General features: G+C 41.0%; 1 pseudogene; it reads left to right on the forward strand.

The window, feature by feature from the left end:
• Positions 1 to 5,055: 5,055 nt before the first annotated feature.
• LOC111525586 lies at positions 5,056 to 6,116 on the forward strand (annotated as a pseudogene).
• Positions 6,117 to 7,673: the final 1,557 nt, after the last annotated feature.

Genomic DNA, 7,673 nt, shown 5'->3' on the forward strand with positions numbered 1-7,673 from the left:
AACATGGCTATAATTTGCCTTGGAGGGGAATTTTGGAGTTAAATTTATTTGGAGAATTTTGAACTTCCTGTATCTGGATGTCTATATTTCTCAAAAGACTTGGAAAGCTTTTAGCTATTGTTTCATTAAATAGGTTTTCAATGCCTTCTCCTATTTCTTCTCTCTCTACAAAATTTGAATGTTTATTTGCTTTATGTTGTCCTGTATGTCATGTAGACCTTATTATTATTATTTATTAATTATTTTTAGATAGAATCTCTCTCACAGTGTCACAATCGTGGCTGATTGCAGTCTTTTTTGTTTGTTTGTTTTAACACAGTAACAGTTTATTTCTCATTCACATTACATTAGGTTGGTGCAAAAGTAATCACGGTTTTTGCCTTTACTGTTTGTTTGTTTGTTTATTTATTTATTTATTAATGATTATACTTTAAGTTCTAGGGTACATGATTGCAGTCTTGACCTCCCAGGCTGAAGCAGTCCTTCTGCCTCAGTCCCCCCAGGTAGCTGGGATCACAGCCATGCACCACCATGCCCAGTTAATTTTTTAAAATTTTAGTAGAGATGAAGTCTTGCTATGTTTTCCCAGGCCGGTCTCAAACTCCTGAGCTCAAGTGATCCTCCAGTCTCGGCTTCCCAGAGTGTTATGATTACAGGTGTAAGCCACTATGCCCAGCCTTCTTCATTCTTTTTCATTCTTTTGTTTTTTAATTTTTACATTGGGTAATTTTCAAAAGACCTATCTTCAAGGTTAGAAATGGTTTTCTTCTTAATATAGTCTGTTGTTAAAGGCCTTGATTATACATTTTATTTCATTCATTGAATTATTTCATTCCAAGATTTCTCTTTGGTTCTTTTCTCATATCTATTTTTTTGTTAAATTTCTCTTTCAGATCACAAATCAGTTTCTTGATTTCTTTGTATTGTCCATCTGTGTTTACTTGTATCTTACTATGTTTCCTTAATATTATTATTTTGAGTTCCTTTTAGGGTATTTTATAGGTTTCTTTTGGGGTCTGTTATTGAAGACTTACTGTGTTCCTCTGGAGGTGTTGTGTTTACTTGCTTTTTCATGTTTCTTGTTGATGTTTATGTTGATATCTATGCATCTGGTGTAACTGTAGTGTTTTCTAATTTTATGGAGTAGTTTTCATAGGGAAATATGATTTCTTGTTGGTGTATCTGTGGTGCCTGTTGGTTAGGGTACTTTGGCTTAGGTTCTGAGTGGATGCCAGAGTGTAACCTCCATATGATTTCTTTGGCTATAATTAACGTCATTGGTGTCTGTGAATTTCCTAGTGGTTGTAGTTATTTGTGCAGGCTGTGGTGATACTTTGCTGGAAACTGTGGTGCCAGTCAGGCCAGTCCTCAGGTCCCTGGGTGGCCTGGGTGAGCCCCAGATGAATCAGTCCTCAGGTCCCTAAATAGCTTATGTGGATATTGGCTGTGGTGAGAGTGGACTCTGGGTGGGCCAGTTTTTGGGCCCCTAAATTGGGTGTGTGGGCACTGGTGGTAGTGACAACAGAACCTGTGCTGGCTGTTCCTCAGCACCCTGGGTGTGGTGCACAGGCATGGGCAGTGGTAGCCATAGTCTGGCTTGTCTGTTCCTTGGGCTACTCCTTCGGACCCTGGGCAGAGCATGCAGGTGTCAGTGGTGATGACATGGGGACACCTGGTGGGCTGGTCCTTGAGTTCCAAGATAGTGTGTGTGGGTGCCAGTAGTAAAAGTGGTGACCCAAGAAGGCTTATCTTTGAGCCATCTCAGGAGGTGCACACATGTATCGGCCATGGTAGTAGAGGTCTTTGGGCCCCTTGGTGAAGTATGTGGGTGTTGGTAGTAATTGTGGGAGGCAAGGTGGACTAGATTTTAGGTACCCAGGCAGTGTGCTTGGGTATACAATGACTGCTGGGGTGGGGGCAGGATCTCTGTTTGTTGTGGAGGCTTGGGCAGGTGGCTCTCAGGCTATAAGGAGCTTGTGCTTTGGCTCCCTATGTCTTAGGAGCAGCCTCCATGATGTGTTGGACTGTCTATTTCCTGTGTTGTAGGGTGTTGCATGGGCTTGGGTATCAGAGACATGGCCCACCTCTAAGTCCAGATGGTATGATGCTGCGGCCCTCTGGGCAGATGTGGGAGAATGTTGATGGGGCCCCAAGTGTATGGAGATGTAGGAGTTATTGGGCTCCAAGGCAGGATATAGTCTGGTGTTGGCTCCACTCTGAAAGTGATGCTGGGCTGCAGCAAATTGGGTGCTGGTGGTGGATAAGACGAAGTATGAATTCCCTTGCAGGGATAACATAATTGTGCTGCCTGTAGGCTCAGGGTATGGGAGGGTTGAGGGGCTCACCTGCAGTTAGGATTACAAGCATCTGTGGTGGGAAGGTGGACCATTGGGGATCTCTCCTGTATATTTTTCCTGCAATGGGGAGTCTTTCCTGGCTCTTAACTGATCCTGACCATCTGGTTTGCTTCTCTCTTTATGGTGCAATCTCAAGTTTCCATGCCTCAGGGTCACTGTTACTTCTCTGCTGAATCCCAGTGGTTTTGCTTATGCTATTGGACCTGTGGTTATCTACTTGCTATTTTGGTCTTTTTTTTCAGGAGAGAAGAGTGCTGGGCACCTCTAGTCAGCCTTCTTGATGACTGTCAGTATTATTATTTCTTGAGATAAAAAGTAACCTGTCTCTGAGTATACTTTTTCTTAGATAACCGCAACTGAAGTCTAATAATGAATGAATCTGTGTTCAAACAAAATTATAATAGAATTCTGGACCTTAAGGGCACCATGGAGATTTTTTGATCATGCTCAATAGCCTCTTTTACAAATTATTTGACCAATTAATTCATAATCCACTTTGTTGTAGAAATACTATAGTTGCATACAAGCCATTTATTTTCTTCCTTTTTGTAAAACTCTAGTGTTGCCTGGGAGAAATTTGGAGGGATTATCTCCCATAATCACTTAACATAATAGTTTTAAAATTCAGTCATTCATTTATCAAATACTTACTTACCACTTGGCTGTTATATGCCTGGGGATTTTACTCTTCTAGAGATGGGAACATGTAACAAATAAGTAAAAACATAAATAAATAAAATAATTTTAGGTTCTGGAAATTGTGAAGTAACTAAGCAAGGCAATATGATAGAGGGAAGGTAATATAAGATTGGCTGTTAAGGGTGCATATCTGATAGTTGACATTGAAGTTGAGATGTGAAGGATAAGAAGGAGTTAACAAAATAAAGACCTGGGGAAAAGGATATTCTAGGAATTTGATGGCAAGTACAATAACATGAGGGTTGAAGTTACTTTGTTTACTAAGAATTGTATTGCTGTAGCATAGTAAGCAATGGAATGAGTGAGCAATTTGAGGTAGAAGAAATATTATGCAAAACTGTACGAGATATGGAAATAAGCTTCAATTTTAATGGTTATATAGGCTGTTGCAAAAGTTTTTAAAAAATCTGATATGGTAAAATATGCTGTTTAGGGAGTATAGTTATACAGATTTTGGCAAATGCATGAAGTCATGTACTGACCACCACAGTCATAAAATAGAATAGTTTTGATATGGTTTGGCTGTGTTCCCACCCAGATCTCATCTTGAATTGCAGCTCCCACAGTTTCCATGTGTTGTGGGAAAGACCCAGTGGGAGGTAATTGAATCATGGGGGCAGGTCTTTCCTATGCAGTTCTCATGATAGTGAATAGCTCTCATGAAATCTGAGGTTTTATAGAGGAGAGTTTCCTTGCACAAACTCTCTTGCCTGCTGCCATGTAAGATGTCCACTGCTCTTCCACCATGATTTTGAGGCCTCCCTAGCCATGTGGAACTGTGAGTCAATTAAACCTCTTTCATTTATAAGTTACCCAGTTTCAGGTATGTCTTTATTAGCATTGTGAGAACAGATGAATACGGGTTTCCTCATCACAAAGTCTCTCATGCTGTGCATTTGTACTCAACTCTTCCTTCTCTCCCAATCCCTAACACCCTATGATGTGGTTTGGCTCTGTGTTCCCACCCAAATCTCACCTTGAATTATAATCATCCCCATGGGTCAAGGGTAGGACCAGGTGGAGACAGTTGAATCATGGGGCCAGGTTTCCCCCATGCTGTTCTTGTGATAGTGAGTGAGTTCTCGTGAAATCTGATGGTTTTATAAGGGACTTCTCCCTTCTTTTGGCACTCATTCTCTGTCCCGCTGCCCTGTGAAGAGATGCCTTCTGCCGTGATTGTAAGTTTCCTGAGGCCTCCACAGTCGTGTGGAACTGTGAGTCAATTCAACCGCTTTTCTTTATAAATTACCCAGTCTTGGGTATTTCTTAATAGCAGTGTGAAAATGAACTAATATAACCTATGATGTGTTTCCCATCCTATAGTAAGTCATATAAAATGGAACCATATGATATGTAGCTTTTTGGATATGGTTTCTTTTACTTGGCTTAATGCATTTGAGATTCACCTATGTCATGTGAATCAAGCTCATTCCTTTTTATTCCTAAGCAACCTCTCGTTGAATGAGTTTGCTAAAGTTTATCAGTTTACCATTTGAAGAACATATGCATTGTCTCATTTTTAGACTTTAAAAATAAAAACCTCTATAAATATATAAAGGTATTTGCATAAATATAGCTTTTATTTCTCTTGAGTAATTATCTGGAAGTAAGGTTGTTGGGATGTATCAAAGGCATGTGTCTAACTTTATTAAAAACTGCCAAACTATTTTCCAAGGATGCTGTAACATTTTGCATTTCTACGAGCAATGTATGAGATTTCCAGTTGCTCTGTATCCTTCTAAGTAACATGATGTCGCTAATTTTTAAATTTTCTTTTTAACTATTTTAAAAATGCCTGGCAGCAGCAGCCCTATGTGGCCCCTGACCTGGGAGCAGCCCAGTAGAGTGGGGGCGCCTGTGTGCTGAGGAGCCGATCAAGTCTGCCATGGGTGAGGGGCCTGGCCAGAGCTATGGCAGTGGAGCTATGGATCCTTCATAGTGACAGATTTTGGGGTACTTCTGTCTCCTCTGTGTAGTTGATAGTTTGGGTGGTGAAGAGATGCCTGACAGTGTTAAAACCTTTCTCCAGGACCTTGGCAGGGAATCAAATATTCCATGTAGGGTACTTCTACAGTCTCCAAACTCCATGCTTGAATCCAGCAAAAGGGAGAGGAGCAGCACTGAAGAAGGGCAAGTAGTGTCCTGGCACAGAGAAGAGCCAATAATATAGATTAAGAGTGAGAGAGTGAGCCATGTATTGTTAGTAGAACTTTTTGGTGTTGCACTTAGAATGGTGGAGTGTTCTGGTCCAGTCTCCTCCTGTTTTATTGAGTGTTTATTCTTCTGCTTTGGTCAGTGACACCCTGAATTATTGGTGATCTATCACGACATGGAGATGCTCAGTCATGGCTAGAATTCTTCCTCATATCAATCTCCAGTGCTCATTGAGTGCTCCCTTGTTTGTGCCTAGTAAAGTTGTGAATGCCATTTGGTTTCAAGATATAGCTGATCTGGCATGTGAGAAACCAGTAAGGAAGCCTCACCCATTTCCTAGTGTCTGCAAAATAATTGCTGACTTGCTCTCCAACCTTTCACTGCAGGCTCTTTTCCTCAATCAAGGAGTGTTTGTGAGTCTCTTTCCCATCCATCTTGTTTTTCAGCTGGTTAGTCTCCTGCATATGTCTCTTCTCTATGCATTGTGCTGCTTCAAATATTGTTGGTTCAATAAAGGAACTGGAGCGCACCAGCAGTTGTCTAATATAGAAAGGAATTGGTCTTACTACTTTGGGTTTGGTTTGCCCTTGGCTTTTCTCATGGCAATGCAGTCTTCATTACCATTGCAGCCTTATTATCAGTGGCTGCCTCTTCTCTATCCTTGTTCCTTTATTCCTCTATCCTTGTTCTTTATCAGTGCCAATGAAGCAAAGACCCCTGGCACAGCGTACCTCTTCCAGTTGTGCCTCTTGCCCTTGGTGGTCTTGCTAAGCAACAGACTCTTACAGGACAGTCTACCTGCAGTCTGCCCTGAGCAGCTTAACCTGCTTAGGGCAGTTCCCTTTACTGCATCCATCTCCTGCCAAACTGAAGGCTACTGACATGCAAAGGGCATGGGTGAGATAGGAGGGAGGCTGTATTCACTTCCCCCTGCCAGGGAAGGCAGAACTCACTCTGCCAAGGTTCTTCTGTGTATTCCCTTCTTTCTGAGGAATCAGAATTTTTGTCTCTGGTGCACATAAGGTAGAATCTTCCTGACACCAGTGTGTGGATTTTTAACACCATCACGAGTCTGAAAGGAACACAGGTTTTTCTGCAGCTATTTTCTAGCATTTGCCAGTCCCTGTGCCTGGACTGATTTGAATACTTTGTTTTTCTTCTTGTGCCATTTACCCCCCACTCCCCACCTTTCCTTCATGCCATCTACTACCCTTGGATGAATGACTTTCATAATTCTAGCTGTTGTATTTTGTGGATTTGTTTTGCGTGTGTGTGTGTGTGTGTTTCTGTGTTTCTGTGAAGTACATCCATTTGATGTGGGAGGTAAAGGAGTGTTCCAGTTGCTCCTGGTCACTCCCTTTATGGCCATCACCGTCTTGCTTTTTGTAACTCAGTTTAGCTATTGGTCTCTCTTGCTCCACTGCAAAAAAATAAAAATAAAAAATAAAAAAGCCTGAAGGGATGGGACAGGAGGAAAGGCCTCACAGACAGATCTACTGGGCTTTGAAGTGATTTTCTTTCTTTCCCTTGAAGAGGAAAATGCTGTTTTCACTGGTACATTTGAAGTCCCCCAAGTATGGGAAGGTACCAGTTCTGGAGAAGTGCCACTGCAACATAACACTCAGAGAACCTGAACTTTTCAACTCTGTTAGTATTGGGGGCAGAAATTCACTGTTGGCCACTGCCAGGTCTGTTTTCATATTTCAAAGGAATATTGGGTGCTGCAAATAGGAACTGAGGGTTAAACTCATTAAACCCATCAATCCTGTGATTGGTGGGTATTTTGCCATCATTTTAAGACACAAAATGTGGGAGGCAGATGTCAAAATACTTGTACAATTTTAAAATGTCACAAGTTTCACATGATACAATTAAAGCTTGTTTCTAACAAAATAAATTTAAAAAATGTCTGGTTGTGTCTAATTGTGGTTTTAATTTGCATTAATGATATTAAGCATCTTTTTATATGCTTATTTGCCATCTGTATATCTCCTTTGCTGAAGGCTCAACTCTTTACTCATTTTTATCAGGTTTCTTGCTTTCTTATTGTTGAGTTTTGAGAGTTTTTAAACATCCTTTTAAAGAAATGTGATTTCTATTGACTTATCTTCAGGTTACCAATTTTATTCTCACTGTGTCATGTGTACAAAATCTTCATTGCAATTACTGTTTCATTTCCAGCATTTCTACTACCCCTCCCTGCCTCCCCCATCCCTCCCTCCTTTCCTTTCTTCCTTCCTTCCTTTTCCTTATTTCCTTTTTTGTTTTTTGAGATGGAGTCTAGCTCTGCAGCCCAGGCTGGAGTGCAGTGGTGCAGTCTTGGTTCATTGCAACCTCCACCTCCCGGATTCAAGTGATTTTCCTGCCTCAGCCTCCTGAGTAGCTGGTATTACAGGTGCCTGCCACCACTCCCAGCTAATTTTTTTTTTTTTTTTTTTTTTTTTTTTTTTTTTTTTTTTTTTT

The sequence above is a fragment of the Piliocolobus tephrosceles genome, chromosome 8 (genome assembly GCF_002776525.5).
Source record: "Piliocolobus tephrosceles isolate RC106 chromosome 8, ASM277652v3, whole genome shotgun sequence".
Taxonomy (NCBI): Eukaryota; Metazoa; Chordata; class Mammalia; order Primates; family Cercopithecidae; genus Piliocolobus; species Piliocolobus tephrosceles.